This window comes from Colobus angolensis, unplaced genomic scaffold (assembly GCF_000951035.1).
Source record: "Colobus angolensis palliatus isolate OR3802 unplaced genomic scaffold, Cang.pa_1.0 Scaffold186, whole genome shotgun sequence".
Classification (NCBI taxonomy): domain Eukaryota; kingdom Metazoa; phylum Chordata; class Mammalia; order Primates; family Cercopithecidae; genus Colobus; species Colobus angolensis.
This window is the reverse complement of record NW_012114999.1, coordinates 2,628,187-2,653,464: the sequence shown is the minus strand read 5'-3', so window position 1 is coordinate 2,653,464 and position 25,278 is coordinate 2,628,187. Positions and strand designations below refer to the sequence as shown.

General features: G+C 47.2%; 1 protein-coding gene across 1 annotated transcript in view; it reads left to right on the top strand.

Annotated features, from left to right (window-relative positions):
- BCAR3 (breast cancer anti-estrogen resistance 3) overlaps positions 1-25,278 on the top strand; it is a 281,941-nt gene that overhangs the window by 130,328 nt on the left and 126,335 nt on the right. The window contains exon 3 of the mRNA XM_011940002.1: positions 7,841-7,891. The gene's annotated coding sequence lies outside the window, so the exon portion shown is untranslated. The remainder of the gene's footprint in view (positions 1-7,840; positions 7,892-25,278) is intronic.

The window sequence follows — 25,278 nt, the reverse complement described above, 5'->3', positions numbered from 1 at the left end:
TTTGTATTTTTTAGTAGAGACGGGGTTTCACCGGGTTAGCCAGGATGGTCTCGATCTCCTGACCTCGTGATCCACCCGTCTCGGCCTCCCAAAATGCTGGGATTACAGACTTGAGCCACCGCGCCCGGCCGGGCATATTTTTCAAATAGAAATTTATTAATATTTGAAGGCTCACTGCAGTCAAATTCACTAAGTAACCACTTTTAAGATTGCTTTGTGTGAAAGTCCTGAAGCCTACATGATTTAATAGGAAAAAAAAGGCATTTCAGTTTTTGGAACCATTGTTGTGGGTTTTTAAATCTGTATTTCCAGAAATCTTGAAGGGGGAAGCTCTATGCAATTGCAGCTACAGGCCAAAGGTCATTTTTGCTAAATATTGATTTTAGCAGCGAGGAACTCTTACTTCAGTAAGACTTCTCACACTTGCCCTACCCTGAAATGAGCACATTTCACTCTGCATGTTGTTCAGGAAGGCTGCCTCTCTGAAGAGCCTCAACATAATTCCTAGAGCCTGACATGTTTGATTACATCACCAGGAATTTGGTGATTGGAAGGCAGAGGTCCAGGAAAGAATCTGGGACCAGGAATCTGGACCTCATTAAATAATTGGTCCTTATGAGAAGCTTAGTCTTGGGTCCATATTCATGAACAAAGAGTTCTGTGGCTTCCTCAAGCTGCCTTTCTCCCCATCTACCTTTCACTACCTCCTGCCACTTATTCTCCCTCCAATAACAAACTGCACTAAGATAAGACCCTAGAGTGTACCGTCCAATACAGAAGCCCCTACCTGGGTCTGATTATTTAAGTTTAAGTTAATTAAAATTAAATAAAATTGAACGTGCAATTTCTCAGTCATACTAGCCACATATCAAATGCACAAAAGCCGCACATGTCTATTGGCAACCATAGTGGACAGTGCAGAGAACATTCTCATCACTACAGAAAGTTCTGCTGAACTGTATTGCCCTAGAGAAAAACAAAGACGAAAGCTGAGGATGAAGGTGGTAATTTTGAAGGAAATGCTGATAACATCTAGACCAGCCATATAGAGAGAAGAAACATTCTAGCAGGAAGTGGCCACAGGATGCAAAACCAGGCAACAAGTGAAGGATGTGAAGGGAGAGAGTATAGCTTTGGGACCAGAACCCAGGTTTAATCCTGATTCTAACCAAGTGTGTGGCTATGAACAGGTTATGTGAACTCTCAGAGCCTCAGTCTTTTCATAAGGGAAATGGTGGTAATAATAGTTCCTATGCCATGGAGCTGATGTGAAAATTAATGAGACAATTAGTGTAAGGTGCTTAGCATGCTGCCTGGCTTATGAAAAAAGGTCAAAAATAGTAAGACAGGGAGGGATAAGGAAAAAGAAAGGAGAAAACCTAGTGAGAAGACAGCTGACCCGGAAAGAAGAAATGTCCAGAGGATGTTTACGTGGACCTAGACAGTGAGCAATTTTATGATGGCTGGAGAGTACAAATCGGAAGGACAGAGCAGCTGGACCTCCGGAAACCTGAGGAGCACGAGGGGAAGATCCTCTGGATTAGGGAAGCTGTGCCAGGTGGGGCACAATCCCATATGATCCAGTGTTCCTGCCCATGTGTGGCAGCAGGAATTGTGCCACTCATGGGAGCTTAGCTGTACTCAGGTTTATGCCAGTGATTGCATTCTTGAGACCAAGGGAAGTATGGAACAGATGTGGCTTTCCTGGGACAGGGTGGGTGAACCAGGGTTGGGAACAGAGGGACCAGACCATGATCAAGTTGATACAGGGAATTAAAGGAAAGAATACGACATTTATTCAGTACCTGCTACATGTTCAGCACTTCACATATCCAGTTGCACTTCACCCCACAACAGTAGCCACCCCCAGTTTGTAGGAGAAGAAACTGGGGCTCAGCAGAGTGAAGGAACTTGCCCAAGATCACACAGTCAGTAAACGAAATTCAGGATCTCAGCCCCAGTCCTCAGGATTGCAAAGCCTATGCAAATCAACTGTGGAAGCCCCTAAGCTTTGAGGAAGGAATAGCAGTAGAGATGTGCAGAGAGGGTTTGAAAAGAGTCGGCATTGCATTTTTTTCATCATCTAGTAGAGTTCTATGCAATGTCCATGTTGTGCGGGTCACAAACATGAATAAGACAGGATTCTTGTCTGTAGGTGCTTCCTTAGCAGTGAGGCAGACAGGTTAAGAACAAGAGGAGGACAACTAAAGGCAAAATGTTCAAACTCATCCCTCTAAGAAATACTGTACTTATTGAGTCTCTACTGTGTGCCAGGTACTGTGCTAGGCTCCAGGGATACTCTGGTGTGCTGTGTTTACAGAAATGGTTGCACTTTCCCCTTTTCCTATATCCACACCCCTTTGTACTATGACTTTGCAGCTCCTTCCATTAAAGTTGAGTCTATTTTCCGCCGATTGAATCCAGGCTAGTCTTGTGATTTGTCTTGGCCAATAGAATGTTGTAGAAGTCACATTGTACCTCTTCCAAATCTTGGCCTTAAGAGGCCCCGTACCTATCCATTCTCATTCTTGAAACTCTCTAGCTGCCATGTGGACTCACCCTGGCTAGCTGGCTGAATAATGACAGACCCATGGCCCTTTCATTTTCATTGTGCTAGCCAGTGGTCAGTCACCTGACAGACATGAGTGAGGCCATTTGGACCCATACCATATGAGTATATCTTAAGGGAAAGGAAGCAATAATTAAGCCAGCCTCCCATGATGGCCCCAGAGATCACCATTCTGGTGTTCATACCATGTGTAGTTTCCTCCCACACTGCATCAAGGGTGGTCTGTGTAACAATGGCACATGGCAGAAGGGATGATGTGTTGCTTCTGATATTAGTTCACAAAAGCCTGCAGCTTCTATTTTGGGTGCCTTCCCTCTCTCTTTCTTATCGTTCATTCTGGGAGAAGCCAGCTTCCACATCCTGAGAACACCCAGTCAGCCCTTGGAGGGGCCACATGGTAAGGAACTGAGGTCTCCACCCATAGCCTGAGAGGCACTGAGGTCCACACTGAGTGAGCGTGGCAGGAGATCCTATAGCTCCAGATGACCAAAGCCCAGGCTGAGAGCCTGAATATAACCTCTTGAGAAACCCTGAACCAGAACCATCGAGCTAAGCTGCTCCCAGACTCCTGATCCAAACAAAATGTGAGATAACAAATTTTTGTTTTAAGCTACTAGGTTTGGGGGTAATTTGTTATGCAGGAAAAGATAACTGGCAAAAAGAGTTAGCTAGATAAAGCAGGGGGAGGGGATGGAGTGTTCCAGACAGAGGGAATGGCGTGATCAAAAGTCCTCAGGTAGGAGGTAACACAGAACCAGAAGAAACTGAAAGAAGACCAATGCAGCAGGAGTTCAGAGAGCAAATGAGGCGGAAAGGTTGGTGGGGTAGAGACCTGCTAGGTGTGGCCTGGGGGTCTTCCTAAGAAGTTTGCATTAGGAGCAACAAGAAACCAAATTATTGAGGGACCAGCATTAGGGGCTCCAAGGAAACCCAGATATCCTAGCTAAGATAAAGTCTCTCCCTACCAATCCTCCAAATTAGTAACTTTGGGTTTTTAGTTTTCCCTACTCAAAGGTGCCCTTCAAGGTCTCCAAGGGAATGGGCAAAGGGAGACATAGCAAACATCCAGCATGGTATGGGTAAGGCTTCTCCAGCTCCAGCCATGCCAGGCAGCCAGGCCCAGCAGAGCTGTGCTTCCCTGGCTGGTCAGGACTGGTCCCTCCAGCAGGGGCAAAACCAGAAGCAAGGGGCACACGTCCAGGGAGGGAGCCCACCTCTTGATCAGCCTTTCTTGGTTCCCAGTTTCCCAGCTTCCCACCCCCTATCCACCAAAAGTGAGTTTATACTGTTTTACAAAGACTAGTACATTTGAACTCATATTTCATTCTCTCATGGGTTTCATCCAACTGGCCTAATCTTTTTTCTCTAGTTAAGAAGAATCTAAGGATACAAAATGTTCCCCAAAACAGCTTTGCAAAAAAGCAAAATAAACACAGCATCAAATAGGCCCATTCATTTTGTGATTTGATTATAGAAAGATAATTTCTATTTTTTCTTTTAAAAATGTATATTTAAGATAGAGATATGAAAAAATTACATGATGTTCTATCAAGGAGATACATTCCACCATGATTACGTTACAGGAGCAAAACCATAGTCCTAATATAGGAGGGTTGAGTTGATCAGACAAAGACTTGTTTTCCCAATCTACAATCCCATAGATCGTAAATAGAATTTTTAAAAACCACAACAGTTTTCCATTAAACCGCCTTCCTTTTTCTCTTCCCATCTCTGGTCTAGGAGATATTCCCCTCCCTCCTTTTTGCTGCTCCAAGGACAATCAAGGGGGACTGCCTGCTGAGCATTCACCACTGTCAATCCTAATCTAATGCCAGTAAGACATCCTTATACAGGGTCACCCACATTAAGAGAGAAGGCTCTGTGTTCTGGAGCCCCTGGCTAACACCTGTACAGATCAAGGGCCACTTCACTGAAGCACAAGGGACCAATTTGAAGACAGAGCATGTTGTCAGAACATCAGTGCTTGCTCGAAACCACTTCCCAGTTGGGTGGATTCACTGGCCTCTCTTTCCCTTGAGTGTGCTTTGAACAGACTGCAGGCTGGCTTGGAGGGACAGGAAAAAGAAGAGATGCAGCTGTAAATCAGTGTCACCTCTCCAACTTGGGGTCAGAGGAGGAGAATGTGCCCCCCTCCAGGAAGGCCTGGTGTTATCAGATGTGCCTGAGCAGTCATGAGCACGCTGCTCTGCTGCCCTGCAGCCTGTGGACTCCCCCTCGTTCCTCTCTTCTGCAGCATGGAAACAGATGCCCTTGGGAGGGGAAAAGCTCTGACTTCATCAGGGCTCCCAGGCTCTCCCTTCTCCAAACAGAACAAAGCCTGTTCAGCTTATCGCAGCACTTCTCCTTGTGATTTTTTTTTTTAATTGGCCTCTTCAAATGTGCAATCAACTCTCCTGATATGAAAGATGTGAGCCCTGTTTTTGCAAGCCCGAAGGTTAGAAGCTGATCCCCATGAGCATCAACAGAAATCATCTGAATGCTCTAAGTACTGCCAGTGCTTGCTAAAAGATAAAACAGCCTGCCAGCCTCCTCCTGCCTGTGTCCTTGGCATAGCCCTGGTGGGGCAAAGGAGCCCCAAGGACCCCGTTGTTCTTTGGAAAGAAAGAAGCAACTCCAGCCAATTCAGGTGTTTGGGAGATTATTGAGATGGTCTTTTTCTGTAGATATGATGCAGTGGTGAATAGCGTAAATTATATAGGGGACTCTATGGTAGTGACATTTGAAAAGATTGAAGGGTGAACTGTAACCGGTTTCTGTGAGCCCAAAGTTTTATTCAGCCAGCACAATTCTAGAATTTGCTACTAATATTTTTATTTTCTCCCAAAGATCTTCTCCTTTTCTGAGAGTAATGGGACACTGGAGAGATAACTTACCGACAAAAATATGGAGAAGGAAAAGATTATGACAACTTGCAAAGGGTCCACACTGTTGGTTGGATTAGCTATGTGAGATGATGATGGTTAAAGAGAGAAGAACAGGCAAAACCAAACGAGGCCCCTTGGAACAAAGTTAAGATGGTTTTTTAATTCATCCTACCTCCTGTGGGTTTAGCTTAACATTAGTCCCATCTGCCAGAGGCGGGAGGCAAGGTGCTTAGGGGTTTAATTGTTCTGTGAGACCCTGAAGCAGGGTGAGAAGTGGCCTGGTGTCAGAGTAGAGCAGTTGGCCCATTACTGAAGGTCGTGGTTCAGAAGTTCTCAATTTATTCTTTTCTCTATTCAGGTTCTACATAAGTGAGCAGTAAAAAGATATGGTTATCTCCTTCCTTTATTGTAGCAGTCTGCGAAGTTCCATTTCCTTCTTGAAACCTCTGACGCAATGGCTAGAGGAACCCTCCCACACCCCTCCCCTCCTGTCTATACTAGCAACTTTTGAGCCGCCCCCTTGGCTTATCACCTTGAAAAACAGGCCAGATCCATTGCTTTTACACACTGCTGTTTACCTCATTGTTTATGTTGTGTATGTGGGTCATCTGTTGTTTAGGTTAGATTGAAGTCTGGCTGTGTTGGTGTAGTTAGCTTTTAACTATTTCCAGAAGAAAGATAATATACCATATCCATATAAGCATTTAATATTATGGTGTTTTCTTTTTGATCTAATGTTCAGCTTCAGCCTAGGAGACACCCTGAATGATCCAGGCTTGGGGACTGTCAGAGCTACTATTATTATTATTTATTTATTTGTTGAGACTGAGTCTCACTCTATCACCCAGGCTGGAGTGGAGTGGCACGATCTCGGCTCACTGCAACCTCTGCCTCCTGAGTTCAAGCGATTCTCCTGCCTCAGCCTCCCGAGTAGCTGGGATTACAGGCACGTGCCACCATGCCTGGCTAATTTTTGTATTTTTAGAGATGAGGTTTCACCATGTTGGCCAGGCTGGTCTTGAACTCCTGACCTCAAGTGATCTGCCACCTTGGCCTCCTAAAGTGCTGGGATTACAGGCATAAGCCACCATGCCAGGCCTATTATTATTATTTTAAAGTATAATTATTTAATGTTGATTTTGCATATCTACTGCATTTGATCCCTTTCTGAACAGTTTTCACTGTTTTCTTTAATTACTGTACTTCAAAATACAGAAATTTTAGAAAACAGAGGAACACTATTTGGTATATATACTCTTCGTATGTTTTTTAAATGCATATAGATTTATTTTCTGTTTTCAGCAATAATATTACACAGTTTGTTTTAAACTGTATAGTATTTTTTTTTTTTTGAGATGGAGTCACTCTTGTCACCCAGGCTATAGTGCAATGGCACGATCTCAGCTCACTGCAAACTCCGCCTCCAGGGTTCAAGCAATTTTCCTTCCTCAGCCTCCTAAGTAGCTGGGATTACAGGCACCCCACACCACGCCCGGTTAATTTTTGTATTTTTAGTAGAGACGGGGTTTTGCCGTGTTGGCCAGGCTGGTCTCAAACTCCTGACCTCGTGATCCACCTGCCTCAGCATCCCAAAGTATTGGGATTACAGGCGTGAGCCACTGTGCCCAGCCTAAACTGTGTACTATTAAACTGTATATTGTTTACTTTAGTAATAGATCATGAATGTATTCCCACGCTACTATAGAAATTGCAATGGCTGTGTAATATTTAATTATATAGATTTATATAAGCTATTCTCCATTATTCTACTTTTATTTATCAAACATTTATATAAGCACTTATTATGTGCCAGGCGTAGTTCTAAGCTCCAAATAGATATTAACTCATTTAACTCTCATAATAACTTTATGAGGTAAGTACTATTTATATCCCCGTTTTGCAGATGAGGAAACTGAGTCACGGGTTAAATAACTTATGCCAGGGCACACCTCTTTGTAAGTGATAGAGCCAGATTCAAACCCAGACGATCTGGCTCCAAAGTCTGTGCTGTAATCACAGCCCTCTCCTTGCTTCCCTCTCTACCTCTATTGAAAAGTAAAGACCTTTCTTTCCTGGGAGAATAGCTTAATCTTCGTAAGACTTCCCTGGCAAAAAAAGGAACTGCTGTCCTGTGAGTCACTGTTGTTTATAATTAAATTGTGAGCTGCTGAGACGACAGGCAAAGAAGCATCTGGGCAGGATGGGTGGTGTGAGCTCTGCAGCCCAGAGAAGGTGACTCCAGGAGGAACTGTAGACTTGGATCCAACCAGGCTGAGGTCCAAGTTACTCACCCACTGGCAGAACCCACGTGGCTCTGCGTCTCCCGAAGCTACTGTAATTTCCTCACACCCAACTGAGAAGGTCTTTCCTTTGCATTCCACTACAGGAGCTGCTGCATCTGACCCAAGCCTGCCTGGAGAAAGGAGGAAGAGGCAAGGTAGGAAGTGGCCTGGACCCCTGCTGCTCTGCCCCAGAGTACAGGGCAGAAACTGCAGCTGGAGCTGTGGGGTGGTCTTGATCCAGCCTACAAAGTGACTTCTGGGGCAGTGCCTGGAGTGTATGAGAATCCTCTTAGTAACCTGCAGAAGCTCCAGGGTAGTTGTTTCTGGGTGACTCTGGGATCCTTATTCATCACAGCCTTGAGACTGGGCTTTGGCTTCAGCCACCTCCTTTCCTATACTCTCCCTTCCAATAATGACAATATGATATCATAGCTGACCGTAATTGTTCTGTCTGACATTTAATTCATTCTGACTCATTAAATTCTCACAACAGCACTATGAGGTAGAATGATGGTTACCATAATTATCCTCATTTCAGTGGTGAAGAAAGGCAGCCACAGGGAGGCTGAATAACCTGCTGTAAAGGCGGGAGGGTTTCAGGTGCTGGGAGCAAGGTCATGCAGAGTTGTGACCTTGACTTGTATCCCAAACAGACCCTGCCGAGGGAGCAGTGGCAGGAGGGAAAACTGCAGGTGACCCACCTTGCTCCTCTTAACCCTACTGGGAGGAAAAGTTCTAAACAAACAATTGGCATTTGACAGGGGAGTGTTAGGGCTGGAGGTGGTCGGAAGTTGTATTTTATTGAAGCACTTTGGCAGTTGTTTGCAGGGCTGGTAATAGGTTTATATGACATAACATTCCTGCTCTCTCTCTGGGAGGTCTGTCAGTTTTCCTTTATTTCCGCATTTACGAGGGAGCCTGGAACACATACACCCCTCATTCAAAGTCAATGTCACAGGGTAAATTGGTCCAGGGAGGCATGATTATCACTGCAGTCCTAAGACTTGCCACTCTAAATGCACGAGATGGAGATGCTTACATACCACCCAGCCCATGAAGTTCTTTTCCATGCAGAAACCCCACAAGTTGGGTTCCCACCTGGGTCAGGACTCCACCCTCTTCTCCTAAACATGGAACCAACCCCGGGTGGAGCTAGAACCAGCTCAAGTCAGACCTCCCATTCTAGAAAGATCATTGTCCTAACTTGATAACAATGTATAGAAAAGATGCTTTATACAGAACTAGGTAAGGCTTGGCAAAAACTGGCTTTCCTGCAGCTAAATGCATGCTGGTATGTACCTGTTGAGTTTTGGAGCAACTAACTCTTAGGAATGTGTGTGTACTTTTGTCTTAGGAAAAATAAAATATACATAGTTTTACCTGCCATAGTCCTTGAAGGTAAGTAAACCATGAAAAATAAAAGTGCAATGTCTGATAGGCTTTTAAAAAGAAGAAGAATTGCTGCTCTCCTAGTTGGAGCCACAGTAATGTTATTACCTCGAATAATGAGGCAGTCCCCTGACTTGGCCTTCTACCATCTATTCTCCCCACCATGAACAGATGGATCACTTAAAAGTGCAATAGATCGTGTCACACTCCTGCCTAAAAACTTGTAGGGACTTCCTTTCACACCCTGATGGGGTCCACACTCCTCACAGGGCATTCATAGTGCACCCCTGACTTTGGAGATGCAGTGCAGTGTAGTATAATAGCTAAGTGCTCCATGGCTCTGGCACCAGCTAGAATCATAGCTCTGTCCCTCACTAGCTGTGTGACTTTGGCCAAGTATCTCTACTTCTCTGTGTCTGTGTTTTCATTTGTAAAATGAGAATAGCAGTACCTACCTCATAGATGCATGTAATGAGCACCCAACAGCCATCTCAGCTGTTTTTATTATTACTTTTGACCTCCTCGTCTCTACTTTCCCCACCCCCAGCTCATTACACTCCAGTCACACCAGACGTCTTTCTGTTCCTCAAATTTGCCAAACTTATGTCTACAAGTGGACTTTTGCCCTAGAGTGAGTGAAACTGTCTGCCCACACCCACTCCCACTCAGGCCTGCGAGTTGCTGGTTTCTTCTCATTTTCAGGTTCCACATGAAGGCACCTCCACAGACAGGCTTTCCCTGACCACCTATTCCAAATCAGCCCCAAGGCTCTCACTAGCCCTGTGCCACCCTATGGCAATTTCTGTGATAATGGAAATGTCCTGTATACCACTAACCATGAGCCACATTGGCTATTCAGCACCTGAAGTGTGGCTAGTGTGAATAACTGAATGTTTAATTTCACTTAATTTTAATTCATTTAAACTTAAATGCAAATAACCACATGTGCCTTCTGTATTAGACAGTCCAGCTGTAGCCATTACCTGACTTGCAGCACTTGTCATTCCTGGACTTGTCTTGCTGATTCATTTGTTGTTTGCAGTCTGCCTCCCCCAACCAGACAGTAAGATCAACAGAAGTGGCAGAGGGCCTTATGCACCTTGCTCACCGCTGTGTCTCCCTGTGCCTAGGAAAATGTCTGGGTCTTTGCGGGGCTCAATAAGATTTGTTGGATAAATGAATGAATGGGCATATATAAGCACTCTGTAAACCAAAATACATAACATAAATGTAGTACATTATCATTATATGTGTATATAATTTGAAAGCCTGCAGGGGTATCTTTTTTGTTTTTTTTAAGAGACGGGGTTTTGCTCTGTTACAGGCTGGAGTGCGGTGGCACAACTATAGCTCGCTGCAGCCCCCAACTCCAGGGCTCAAGCAATCCGCTGGCCTTAGCCTCCTGAGTAGGTAGGACTACAGGAGTGTACCACGACACCTGCTAATTTTTTAAATAGAGACAGAGTCTTGCTTTGTTTCCCAGGCTGGTCTTGAACTCCTGCTTCAAGCATCCTTCTGCTTCAGACTCCCAAAGTACTGGGATTACAGGTGTGAGCCACTGTGCCTGGCTGTGTTTCACTTTTAAAAAATCCCTAATACACACACAGAGCTGATCGTTAAACGTCAATAATTTTTAAAAGTTGTTTTCCTGTTTGCAGTGTATTTTTTATGTCTTCAAGTGAGACCCCTCACCACACGGGTAGTACATGTGATATGCAGTCCCTCTGGAAACCTAAGGAGGGCCTGGTCTGATCATAATTCCAATTCCAGGCAACTTCTGAACAGCCGTCTTTGAGTTAAGTAAAGCAGGACACACCTGTAAGCTCTTCTGCCTAGCACAGGCCGAGGTGGCCAGCCCTGGACTACAGAGGGCAGGCTCCCTTTGCTGGTCCCTGGGCTGTTCATCTGCTGGCCAGAGACCACTGCTCTGGGCTTGAGCAGGATCAGGTCTGAAGCCTCTGACATGTGTGGGCAGCTGACATTCTACCATGAAAACATGAGTTTTCCTAAGGGGATTGCAGTATTCTGGAAATTAAAAACAAGGTGGGAGCAAGTCGTCTCCTTCCTGTGGGAGTAGCTGAAGCTCAGTTGTTCTGAAATACAATGCCTGGCACTCCTGGGAGGGCTGGGACCTGGCCCGTTCCATGCCACTGGGCGGTGTGCGGTTTCCAAAGAGGGCTGGGGCTGTTATCTGACCTCCTGTCTTAATGAAGTGTTTTGGCTTCATGTCTGCCTCTGAGAGAGCTCTGTGACTGGAGCAGCAGAGTCAAATCAAAGACAGGGGACATCCCCCCAACCCCCATCCCCACCCCTATCTGGGCCTGAGCCCAGGAACTCCATGAACACAGACTCACTGCTGCTTCCATTGCTCAGAGCCAGCTGCAGGGTCTGGGAACCAGGCTCAGCTGGCTGTGCCAGGCCGGCCTGGACCTCCCCTGACCTGGGCCTGAGCTGATAATTTGGGGGCACAGTCGGGAGACGGTTGGGCTGAGGTTGTTTTTAAGACTCCTCTGTGGCCCATGTGCTTGGATTTCTTGTCAACACTCTCCCTCCTGACGTGCCTAACTTGTCTCTCCCTGCCATGCCTAGGCACACATTTTCTTCCCATAACATCAGACCCAATTCTCAGAATGAGAACAGGGCATATTCATGGGGGCGCAGCTTTAGGAAGGGGCCTGCTGCAGCGGTGTGCTGTGCCTGGGGGCATGAAGTGTGCAGGGGTAGGTGTGCTGGCCCTGAGACTTTCCACCGTGAGAATTTCATTCCCACAGCGCCAGTGGGTGGATCGATATCTTTAGGAAGGTGAGGTTTATTTTGTGGAGAAAGCACCAGGAACAGCGTGTCCACCCCCAACCCCACCCCAAGCCGCAGGCTCCTGGACAGCCTGGGTTCTTCCACGACACTCACCCAGCCCTTCTCTATTTGGGGCCCATGCCTGGAGCACAGCCCAGTCCCACCCTGCCCCTGAGGGTGGCTCACATGTTCTTAAGGCAGGTACCAGGAGGATGACTGGCCACTCAGGGACGCAGGAAGTGGCTCTTCCGCGTGGCCTGCCTGGTGAGTCACCTGGAGAATGCTGGGCCCAGGTCAGTCCTCCCGGTCCCACAAGGCCCGTAGACACCAAAAATGGAGACAGAATCATCCTTAGAGAGAGGCCCAGGGGCAGGGCTGGGAAGCAGGCAGAGTGGGGACAAAGAGGGCCACCACATAAAACAGGCCCCTATGGGCCTGCCCGGCCCTCCATCACACATGGTGGTCTATGCAGTGTTTCTTTTGTCCCAATGGCTTCATTTTGTTTCCACTTTTTATAAATGCTTGCTAATTCAGCTTCACTTTTTTCAAAATAATAATATGTCATTGTGAAGACATGTCCCCTGCCAGGCATCTTTAGGGCTTTTCTCACAGCCCAGCAGACCATCGCACGTGAGGACATCAATGCCCTCCCCCAGCCTGGTGAACCCTGACTTCCATTCCAATGGAAGAGACGTGGGGTGGCTGGTCACTGCCTCTCTTGAAGGCACGTTTTGGGTTGGAAGGAGGCCTTGGGCCCCCTAAAGCAAGCTCAATAATGGAACCAGTGACAGCCTAGAACTCAGCCACACAGCTCCTTTCAAGGCAAGTGGGGACCTCATGATGACCGCTGTGGTTATTCATTGCCTGTGTGTGGCAGGCCCTGTGCTCCATGCTCCTTTGACATCACTGGGTCTAATTCTCAAGGGCCAGTCCAAGAGGTGAATATTCTTGTTACCCCATTTTACAGCGGGGAAACAGGAGCAGAGAGGTGAAGGAATTTGCCCAAGCTCACACAGCTTTGAGCAGGAGAGCCACTGCTCAAAACCCAGGTTTAGCTGCTCCCGAAGGCTGTGCTTTTAACACCACACCATCTGCCTCCCACCTGGTGAGGTCTGCTGAGGGCGCCCACATCCCTGCTCGGTGCTAGGTCCTGAGGGGACGGCAGATGCCCATGGGCGGACCCTGCCCTCTGCAGTAGCTTAGAGCAATCTGCTTCCTTCCCCGAAAGGCCTGAGTCAAAACTCTCTCCACTGATGAAATGTTTCTTCCTGTGGAATTCCGCTGAAAAGATGGCTCCCGACTGTGTCCATTTGTTCTCCACAGGAGAATCCTGTAGGGGAAAGATTATCAAAATATTTGCCAGCCTTGCAGGGAGTATTCAGAGTTGTTGCCGGAGTGCTACTGGATGTGTGAGGTGTTGCTGTTCCTCCTGGCTTCTGTTTGTATCCATCTGCCAAGGAGGGGAGAGGGGCAGAATCTCTGTTTAACCTATAGGTGGAAGCTATAGTTAGTATTCTATGAGCCCATTGGGGATGCTCAGGTACAGTGCAGATGTCTGCCAGTGGCATGTCCAAATAAATAGGCATTTAAGGATTTCCTAGGCCAGGCGTGGTGGCTCATACCTGTAATCCTAGCATTTTGAAAAGCTAAGGCAGGCAGATCTCTTGAGCTCTGGAGTTTGAGACTATCTCTACAAAAAATACAAAAATTAGCCAGGTGTAGTGGTGTGCCCCTGTGGTCCCAGCTATTCAGGAGGCTGAGGTGGGAGGATGACTTGAGTTCAGGAGGAGGAGGCTGCAGTGAGCCAAGATTACACCACTGCACTCCAACCTGGGCAACAGAGCTAGACCCTGTCTCAAAAGAAAAAAAAAAAAAAGATTTTCTAGTTTAAAGCATTAGGGAGGATCTAAACTTTGAACTGGGTGAAGTGCAGTTGGCATACTCCTGGAGTCTTGGGTGTGCTGAGCCCCCAGGGTAGAGGAAAGAGCCCTGGGTTTTGGTCGGAAGATCTGACAACTTGACTGGCTCTGCCCTTGACTGGTCAGGCAAGGCCCTCGCCTCCCTGGGCTCATTGCCTTACCTGTAAAGTGGGGTGGGGTAGCCAGGGGAGATGATCTCTGAGAGGCAGGGCAGCATCTGGGAGCCAGGCTGTCCAAGTCCCTTCATAAGAGCTGGGAAATGGCGGGCAACCTCTCTGGGTCTGTTTCCTCATGTGTACTGTGCATGTGTGTGTGTGCACGTGTGTGTGTGAAATGGGTCTATATGTAATGTCTCTGGAACAGTGCTTGGCTATTACATAACAAGCAATCAATAAACTTGGCTACTATTATTTATGGCCCCTTCCCACTCCCTCATGAACTAAACTGTGGGTCTTGGCAATCATTTTCTGAGAGAAAATGCTTTGGTGGAGCAGTGGGTTGAAAAGCTGGCTGGAGGGAAAGAAGATTCTTCCTTGCTGGAGTTTAAAAGCAAGACATGGGGCTGGGAAGAGGAGAGAATCACTGAGGCCAGTATATGATCAGTTCATGAGTTCTTCTGCCCATCCACTGCCCCCGCCCCCCCCCACCCCACCGCAACAAGGTACAGCTTTAATGCAATGATTTCACCCCTATAGAAATCCTTGAGGATGGGGCGAGGAAGGCAAGGAGTGTAAATGTCCCCAGGGCCCAGGCTCCCTGATAGCATCTTGGAAGCATGAACAGGAAGAAGACTGTAGGGAGACTGGCTTCAAGTTCCGAAGCAGAACTCTCCAAACTTTTTCTGTTCCTTTTCACTATTTTGGGTTTCTCTCCTGCCAAGGGAAAAACTTTGCCGGTGACACAGTGTGAGTTAAGAAAGCCCCATGTGTCAGAGCCAGACAGAGGGGAGAATTCAAATTGGATCTCTACCGTTTAATGCCCAACCAGGGTTATTTTTTCCCTTTGAAGTTCAGTTGCTTCATCTGTAAAATGGAGATAATGACACTTGTTTTACAGGGTTGTTGGAGAATTAAATGTGAACATACATGTACAGCAGAAAGCAGGGGTTCAGAAAAGCTAGGTCCCCTCTGCTGCATCCATTCCCTGTCTGTGCCTAAGAGGGTACTCCACTTGCCTGTCCACCTTCTGTACCAAGCCAAAAAAGCAGGAGGCACGATTCCCTTGTGTTGTGTGCTGTTCGCTTTCAGAACAAGGCTATAATCTCCCTAGAAGTTCCTGGGCAGGTCAGAACCTGTGAGCTGTCGTCAGTAGTGGATGCTGTTAAGGTGAATCTATAAATAGGAATGGAACAAAAGGAGAAAACTCAACAGCCCCCTTTTACCTGACATTAGGCCACAGACAGATTGGTCACAGACTTAGCTTAGCAGCCAAGGTTGATGCTAAAGGCTGAGCACAGTGGTAGTCACAGGGCAGACTAAGGACACCTCTCTTTATCAGGTATCCTCCACCCCACTCAGGAATGGGTTGTTGGAGTTTAGGTGGCCAGGGCCACAGTCATGATTATACTGCCTTCTTTCCTCTGGCCATGGAGGCCTTATGGTTGGGGTAGACTTGGAGGGAGTGGGATGGTCCTGAAGGGATTAAAGGAGGAGTTGGGCACAGTCACGGGCCTGGGAAGCATCTCAATGGGCTGAAATTCTAAGCCCCCACACAGTAAGGTCCCTGGGGCTCCCAAAGCCCTTGTCATCTTCTGCCAGATCCTGGGTTCCTCTTATGTTTTCCTAAACTTTCTCATGGCTGCTACCAGTGTCTTATCTCTCAAGGTTGTGACAATCCAAAATGGTGCCTTTTTGCAGATTAGAAATAGGCATCCCTTTCCCCAGCAAATGCAGTCCTGCACCACAGGACACACAGCTTGTGATACAGGTGCATAGGCTAGATTTCAGCCCCGAGTTGCCACTTTGGCTGAGCTGCCTTGTCCTGCTTCCCATGCTCTCTTCAGTGTTCAGGACTGGCCATACTGCTTCTGCTGCTGCCTCCTCTGAACTTGCTGCCCCTGCCTCCACCGTAGCCCTTCCCATGACCAGAGCTGGCTTTCAGTAAGACACAGAAGGTAGCCTGGATGTGTCAGATTTTCTAGCCCTCTCTTTGTTTTGTTTTTGTTTTTGTTTTTGTTTTGAGACAGAGTTTTGCTTTTGTTGCCTAGGCTGGAGTGCAAAGGCATGATCTTGGCTCACTGCAACCTCTGCCTCCCGGGTTCAAGTGATTTTCCTGCCTCAGCCTCCTGAGTAGCTGGGATTAACGGGCATGTGCCACCACACCCGGCTTATTTTGTATTTTTAGTAGCGATGGGGTTTCTCCATGTTGAACAAGCTGGTGTTGAACTCTTGACCTCAGAGAATCTGCCACCTCGGCCTCCCAAACTGCTGTGATTACAGGCGTGAGCCACCATGCCCGGCCTAGCCCTCCCTTTGAAGGGGCTTGTGATCCATTCCAGGGCTGGGTCAGAGGACACTTGAAGGATGCCACAGAGTCCAACTGTATAGTATTCTCTCTGGCATCATTCAGCACTGCAGGCCCAGGTGAAGGTCTCCCCATCTCCTATAGTAGTGAGAATCCCCCACCTATCCAAGGCTGAGGGCAGCGCCCCCAAGATTGTTCAAGAGAGTGTGTCCCCAAGTCCTGGGGCCTCCAGCATCAGTCTCGGCCTCTTCACCTTTCCTCCCAGTAGGGCATGTAGGCTGTCTTATAAACAGCACCTTGGGTGCCTGCTCTGGCATCTCAGGATGCCTGAGGCAGGCAGGTAAGTGGGCTACACCCTCCCTCCCAGCTGAACTATCCCTTCACAACTGGCCTGGCCCTTAGGGTTCAGGGTAGTCCAAAAACATGGCATTTTATGATTCCATCTCTCCCCCTTTTAAACTCACATCCACATCCCTGCGAGAATATCTGGACCACCTGTTTAGACGTGAATGGTCTGAAGCCAAGTTTCTGGTAGCTTTGCCAATAACCAGGAGAGGCCACTCCCTTTGAGGGGCAGAGCTCGAGGTGCGCTGTACCTGGGTGGTCCTGCCGCTTCACTATGAGAGACTGAGGAAGGAGGGGAAGGCTGGCTTCAGACACATTTGTGGGTGCACAGAGACGCCAGCTGCCAGTCACTGAGGTAACAATCAGGGCTGGGGGAGGCTGTAACACCTTAAAACAGTCCTCAAACTTTCTCTCCACAGCTAAAAGCTGGATTTACCATATAATCTGGTAAGTGGAGAGTGACACAGGAATATGCTTGAGAAATGCCAACCTAGAGCCAAAAAAGAAGTTGCTGGGGACACAATGCCTGGGCAAGGGATGGCTGGTTAGATAAAGAATGAAAGAAACTGTAGGAGCAATGGCATGGAGGCACCAAATAAAGGGTGAGTTCAGGGGAAGCATCCTGAAGAATTTGGATTTCCACTTATGGGTGGCAAGAAGCTCTTGAAGGGCTTTAAGTGGTGGAGAGATGGATCAAGCTTGCCTTTCAGAAACATCACTCTGGGGCCTGAGTGGAAGACAGACTGGAGAAGGGCAGGATGGGAGGGAGGGAAACCAGCTGAGAAGCAATGGGGAGTCCAGGCGAGAGAGGAGGGGACCCTGGGCCAGAGTGGTGGTGGGGGAAGGAGAGGAGGGCATGACTTTGAGGATTCCTTAGGGATAAAGTCCCCAGGCCTTGGTGAGAGATTGGCTGTGTGTTATTTGTGTGTGGGTGGAAATGGAGAGAGACTGGGACCCAGGGTGGTTCCCAGGGTTCCAGCTTGGGCAATAGCTGGATGGAAATGCCATCCTAATATTTGGGAATTCAAGAGAAGAGGGAGCTGGCTGTGGAGTGTGCAAATTTTAAACTGTCTGTCCCATAATCAGCATTTAGCAAACCATTTGGATGTGAAAACTAAGCTAAAGACGCAGAGCTGGGCACAGTGGCTCATGCCTGTAATTCCAACTACTTAGGAGGTTAAGGCTGCTTGAGCAGGGGAGGTCAAGGCTGCAGTGAGCTTTGATTTCACCACTGCACTCCAGCCTGGGCAACAAAGCAAGATCCTGTCTCAAGAAAAAAAAAAAAAAAGAGAGAGAGAGAGAAGCAGTAGCAGATTGCGTTATACTGTGGAAGTGTGCGTGATAACCAGGCAGAGTAGACCAAGTGCAGGACCTGGATACGCCCATTTTCAAGGTGGTTGGGGAAAGAGGACACACAGAAAGACAGGCTGGAAACTGTCGGAGAGGTAGCAAAAGAGTCAGGAGAAAACGGTGTCTCAGAGGTCACAAGAGCTGAAAGATTCACAAAAGAGGAAGCAGTCAACAATGTCAAATATAGCAGAAAAGCCAAGTAACACAAGTTCTAAATCCTGTCCACAGGATCCTGCACTGAGGAAGTCATTATCAACCTCAGGGAGAACAATTTCAGAGGAGGGGCTGAGGCAGGGGTGACTGCAGAGAATTACAGAGCCTTTGGTGAAAGGAAGACAGGAGATTGGATAAAGATGGTAGATAGGGGCATAAAATCAAGCAAGCTATTCAGGGCAAGGGAAACTTGAGCAGCTTCATTGGCTGAGCTGGAACAGCCAGCTGAGAGGGAGGCATTAAAGATAGAGAGAAAGAGGGTGATTGATAGAGTGGGATGGGAATGGGATGGATGGCAGCAAGAACATACTGGGTGGATTTCTACTGAACCACAGGATCACAGTGAAGAGACAGGTGGAGAGGATGACAGTGATGTCAGTTCCATTGTAGGGGAAAAGGAGTGGGAGTTGGAGCCTGATGGCCTCATGGGCTCTAATTCTAGATGAAGTTGAGCTTACCCTAGATTTGTGGTGGGGTGGACCTGCAGGGTTATGGGGTTTCTCTGAAGATCTCAGAGAAAATGGAATGAATTAATCTGAGCGTTCCTCAGGAAGTACAACAGAAGGATATGGGTCCAGACTGACAACAAACTAGCTCATGTGATTAACCATGGGTGGGCAGGGAAGGAAGAAGGAAGCCCAGGAGGTACCTGATAGACCAGAATGATGTCGATGCATGAAAGGATTATGCTCAAGGGCCAGGGGCCAGGGAGCAGGAATGTAGGAGGGTGAGGGGAACGTGGGCAGAAAGAGGCTACTGGCATGAAGATGTCAGGGGAGGAGCAGTCCCAGGGAATAACGAGACCCAGGTGGGCCAGAGTGTAGGCTGAGGTGGAGCACAGGTGAAGGTGACTGGAGTTGGGAGGTCATTTTACTTTGAGGCTGGAGCATTGGAGGTGCTGTCACAGGACAGGAATGGGTGGCTTTGAGGACCCCAGCCATTTCCAGGGTGAATTAGGAACAGTGTTTGGTGGATTACAACAGGAGGAGTGTGGTTTGGGGTTTCCTAAATGTGTTTGATCGTAAGGACACATGGGCTCTTGTTAAACATTGGCCTCGAGGTTTCACTTGGATCTCTCCAATTCAGACCTCTGGGACAGGAGCTGCGGGATGTGCATGATTCTGATGATCAGGTGATTCTAATGATCAGGAAAGTTGGAGAAGGTTGATATTAGGCATAGGCCTCCAAGTATGGAGAAGGGGACTATAGAGAAGAATGGATGAGAGGTTTGGAAAAGAAAGGGGTAGGGAGAAGAAAGAGGAAGGGACCAGGAGAGCCATGGAGAGTGGAACGGAGAAGAGAATTCTTGCCCAGGGGACTCACATTTTGGATGCTGAGCAAGAATGATGTGATGTGAAGCACTCTGGGGTCATGACTGGGCTCAGTCACAGTAGCCGGGTCCCACGGTGGCTGGGAGGGCATAAGTCCCTGGAAAGTCCTCTTTTTGTCCCTTGGTGATTCGTGCAGGGCATCTCAGGATGCCCAAGGTGGTCCCAGAGCAGGGACCAGATTGACATGGAAGTGGAGTTGCCAGCCACCAGTGTGATGTGATTTCCACATGCCAGGGGAGCTCCCCACCCTGCGCTCTGTGAGCATCCCTCACCGGAAATTCCACCAGGAGCTAGGTGAGGCTGAAGCAACCCAGGTGTGGAGGGAATGACACGGGCTTTAGAATCTTGGTCAGATCTGCATTCTCATCCTCTGATACTTTCTAGACATGCAACCTTGGGCAACTTAGCTTCTCTTTGAGCCTCAATTTCCTCATCTATAAAATAGGGATAATAATACCTGCCTCGAAGAGCTGTCATGAGGATTAAGTGGGCAAAGCACATAGAGTGCCAAAAGTAGGTGCTCAGGGCCTTGAGCAAGAGGCAGAGCCTTGGTGGTGGAGACCACTATAAGCTCCACTCCACACTGAGAGCCCAGAGAAGATGGGAGATGCACAGTGGGAGAGAAGCACAGGAGGTGAGCGTCCCTGGAGCTACTCTTGAGTTTCTGCCCCCTACTAGTCACCAAAATCACAGCAGTCCGTGTTTACAGAGGCATCTTACCTGTGCCTATTTTTACTGTGTTACCAAGGTGGTAACAGTATAATATTATTTTTGTATAAAGTGTTGATCTGTTGTCCGCAGCACCTTGCACTTTGGGGGACACTATGTGTTCATTATCAATATATTCTGAAATAAGAAACAGAAACCAGAAATTTAATCATCCAGTACCCAGTCCACAAGAAAGGCTAATGACTCACTTCAGAATATGCGAGGATTGTTCACTCATTTCCTTCCATGTGGTGTGTTTGTCACTGCCTGGTCATGCTGTGAGGAAAAGCTGCTCTCACCTTCATGTTCATGAACCTGAGACAGATGAGGTCACATGGAGATCACTCAAGGGGTTCGCTCTTCCTGGAAATGCTGACAACTGAGAAGTTTGCCTCCCACAGCTGTATGAAAGGTTTTGTGTGGAGGAGGTTAGGTCAGCACCAGGAGTTAGCCCCGCAAAGGCTTTCCTAAGCCTAGCACAGGAAAAAGAAATTTCCTCTGTCCTGGGTAGGGGGATGCCTGCTGGCTTGCTCCCTTGAAGGAGGGTTGTTGAGCTGGAGCAGTGCCTCTCACACAGGTCACCAGGAGGCTTGTTAAAATGTGGGTTCTGAGTCAGTGCCCTGGGGTGGGGCTGAGATTCAGCATTTATGACAAACCCTGGGCATTGGAGAGGCAGCTGCTCCACAGCCCCAGGACAGGGCTAGACTCCAGGGTCACACCTGTGAACCTTCAGTGTGGGTTCCTGCCGTGGAGAAAATTCAAGTGTATGTAGAGGCTTGACTGATTCCTGACCTGCTTGAGACCCACACACACTGACCCTATGTCTGAAACTCTGTTCAAAAGTCCAAATCTCAAATATCTATGGAATGCCTAGCAAGTGCCAGGCACTGGGCTAAGTTTACCTAACCCAGCTTGCTTGCTTCTCTTAAGACTCACTGTGCCATTCCACACCACGCTCAAGCAATCAACACCAAACTCTCCCACTCACTCTGAGGAACAAGGGTTCACACTGGGAGGTGAAGTGGGCAGTGGAGACAGGGAGGCCAGTTTAGGGAGCTCCACATCCAAGTTCTGTGAACCTGGCTGGTTACTCTGCCTTTTTGTGCTTCCATTTTCTCATCTATAAAAAGGGCTTAATAACCCCCACCTCTCTGGGTTGCTGAAAGGATTAACTCAGATGATGCACACAAAGTTCTTAGCCCTGTGCTGGTAAGCATAGCTGTTATGATTCATATTTAGGTTGTGTTTCCTCCATCAGAACCTTTGGTGCTCTGTCCCTCTTTGCAGACACCTAGGCCAATTCTTGTGTGACTCCTTATGCTTGACTCTGTTACTATCTGGAAATTATTCTTACCATTTGGAAACCTCAGTCAACAGCACCATTAAAAGCAGTTCCAAATGGTTACCACACAAGAGGAGTGCCCCACAGCAGCTGTGTGTGCACTGGGGAGGGGGGTTCCTGTGAGGAAAGAACCAGAGAGGAAAGGGCCAACCCGACAGCCTCTTGCAGCCCTCCAGCTTGCTGTGCCAACTGCTCTTGCACTGGACACTGAGCTGTGCGGCAAGTACTTCATTCCTAATAATGCAGTGTCAGTTATAAATCATTTATTTAAAAATGAAACTGGCCAACCCTAGATTGTCTGTATCATAGCACCACTTTCACTCACTTGCATTCCAAAGAGATTTTAGAAACATTATTTAACTTTTCATCATGGCATTTTTCAACCATATGCAAAAGTAGAGAAAACAGTGTAACGGACTCCAGCTTTAAGAGTTGTCCACATTTTAGTAGCAAAAGGTCTCTCGAGGGAAAGAGAATGGTGTGGGTTCGTACACCCCTGCCACTCACATGAGAGTGAATTGTACATATTCTTGTCTTATTGGAAAAAAGCCTGAGAACTCTGGGTCTTTCCTATCCATTTCCATTTGACTCACTGTGCCATTCCACACCATTTTTTTTTTCCTGAAGAATGGGGTAATGACCCTTACTTTGCAGGGATCAACTGAGCCTGAAAAATGGGCTGCTGGTCAGAGCTTCATAAATGGACATTCCCTCCTGGGCTCTGCCTGCCCCCTCTGCTCCTGGGTGGAAAATGAGGAAGTAACAGGCACAAGCAGGAGGCTGCTGAGCTGGGAGCAAGGACCAAGGCTCCACTCTGGCCCCTCCCACCACCCACTGGCAGCCACCTGCCTGCCCAGGCCACCTGTCTCTTGCGGGGTGGATTGTGTCCTGCTTTGTAGAGTAACTCCTGTAAAAATAAGCACCCTAAACAGCCTAGAGAAAGGGACAGTAATCTGACCCCGGGCTGTGTGTACCCCACAGGGAAGGGGTGTGTCTGTCATACTTCCCCTGCTTTGATTAACTCTGAAGTGCAGGGGAGACCATTTTCCCCACTCAGCAACAGCAGCCTGTGAAGTAATGGGAGGCAGTCCCCGCTGTGGGACCATTACCACTATCATTTCTATAATGCTTTCCTTCTGAGAGGCTGAAGTCACCACTTCCCAACCCTGATAGCCCCACACTGGCTCAGGAAGTGGGTGTTGTGGAAAGAGGATGGGATGTGGAATTAAAATGTCTCACTTTCAGTCCTGGCTCTGCTGTGTAATTTGCTTGGTAGCCCTTGGCAATCCCTGAGGCTCCATATTCTCCTCCTAAGTATAATGATATTTTACCCCAGAATGACTCTAAAACTCATATACATATTATTAATCTTATTGGCTTAATTGGACTGGGTTTAGGCTAAACTGTGAAACAGTAGTGTTAATTTAGCATTTTCTACTTTTTCAGTCAGATTCCCCCTTTTTCCCAAGTTCCCCCTTTCCACTCACCCTTGAAGCACCCAATAATGTCAGGCAGCCTGTCAAGAAAATGGCCTAGAAAACTAATATACATTAAAGGGCTAGTAGTTTAATCTTAATAGTTAAAATAGTCTACATTTATCAAGTGCTCACTAAGTGCCTGGCACTAAACATATTTTCTGTAGTTTTCACAACAGCATCATGAGGTACTTAACTATTATCCTTATCTTACATATGAGGAAACTGATCTAGAAGTCAGACACTTGCTAGGAATTGCACAGCTAATTCGCAAAATTTGGGATTCAAATGCAGATGTGTCCGATTCTAAAAACAGTGTTATTTGTTTATTTAATCTTTTGGAGGCACGGAACCCTAGTGATTAAGAGCACAAAGTCTGAACCAAATGGCCTGGGTTCAGAGCTCAGCTCCTTCACATATTGCTATATGACCTGGGCAAGGACCATGTCCTCATCTGTAAAAGGGGAAAAGAACAGTGCCACCTCATAAGATTTTGTCAAAATCGAATGAGTTAATGTATGTAGGGCTCTTAGAATAGTACCAGGCACATAGTAAGCACTAGGTAAATTATAAAACAAAATAAAAGCAATTAGTGATAATCAGAAAAAAGCTCAGTTTAGAATAACATGAAAGAAAAGGAGCATCCCTTTATGCTCACCAGTCAACTTCACTTCTCAGTTTGATGGGAGGAAATTCTTCAAGACGTTTGTACATAATCCCACACAAATGCACACAATTACAGAAGTCTGTTATTTTCACATGAAAAGGGCAACTTGTATTTTTCACCTAACATTTTATCACAGCTGTCTTTCTGTCAGTACCTATGGAATTACTTCATTCTTATCAGCTGCAGAGTGCATGCCAGGTGTAGATGTGCTGTAATTAAATCATTCCTCTACAGATTATCTGTAAATGATGCTGCCATGAGCATTTTAGGTTGTTTATCTTAGTATGTACAGGAGAGTGAAGCCCTGGAAGGCTGACTTTGCTCTCAGAGATTGAGATGGTAAATCCAAGCAAGTCAGGTTTTTCTCTCAGTCTGGCTCCTTTTGTATAGGGGAGTTGGTGAAGCATAAATGCTTTCTGTTCCCTGCATTTCCCTCAACCATCTGCATTCCTCCTGCGCTAGAACAAGGCGCACAGCTCATCATCACCACCCACCCCCAACCCCGGGGTAGCCCAAAGCATCTAAATGAAGCCCTTTCCGGTCATAACTCAAGAAGGCAGTCAGGTGGCCATTGCCACTAGGTTTTACACACATTTGTTTCCTTTCTCTTCATTTCCATAATCAAGCTCCCTGCCTCCCTACAACTCCTCCCTCTCCTTTATTTCTACAGGCATCTCTAGCATCAACAGTCTGTCCCCAGCACTTTTTTTTTTTTTTTTTTTGAGATGTAGTTTTGCTCTTGTTGCCTAGGCTGCAATGCAATGGTGCAATCTCGGCTCACTGCAACCTCCGTCTCCCAGGTTCAAGTGATTCTCCTGCCTCAGCCTCCTGAGTAGCTGGGACTACAGACACATGCCACCACACCCGGCTAATTTTTGTATTTTTTTTTAGTATATGTGCTGCCAAAGCCAGCACTAATTTTTGTATTTTTAGTAGAGGCAGATTTCACCGTGTTGGCCAGGCTAGTCTCGAACCCCTGACCTCAGGTGATCCACTGGCCTCGACCTCCCCGACCTCCCAAAGTGCTGGGATTATAGGCGTCAGTCACTGTGCCCAGCCCCCAACACTTTTAATCTCTGCCTTCTCTGTGTTCCCACAGCACTGGGAGCTCTGCTGCAGCCCATCCTTCTCTCACTCCAGATCCATGCCATGTTCCCTGGTAGGATGAAAGTCCTGGTAATGTGGTTACCTTCATACCTCCCAGGGCTAGTGATGTTTTCCATATGGTAGATGCTCAATGAATTTTTAAAACTTTGTTTATATTTTTAAAATATGCTTTTGAATTTGTTTTTAAATAACATTTTACATGATAAAAATAATATATGCTGGCCAGGCATGGTAGCTCACACTTGTAATCCCAGCACTTTGGGAGGCCAAGGTGGGCAGATCACCTGAGGTCAGGAGTTTGAGAGCAGCCTGGCCAACATGGTGAAACACTGTCTCTACTAAAAATACAAAACAAAAAACAAAACAAACAAAACCTTAGCCAGGTGTGGTGGCACACGCCTGTAATCCCAGCTACTTGGGAGGCTGAGGCAGGAGAATTG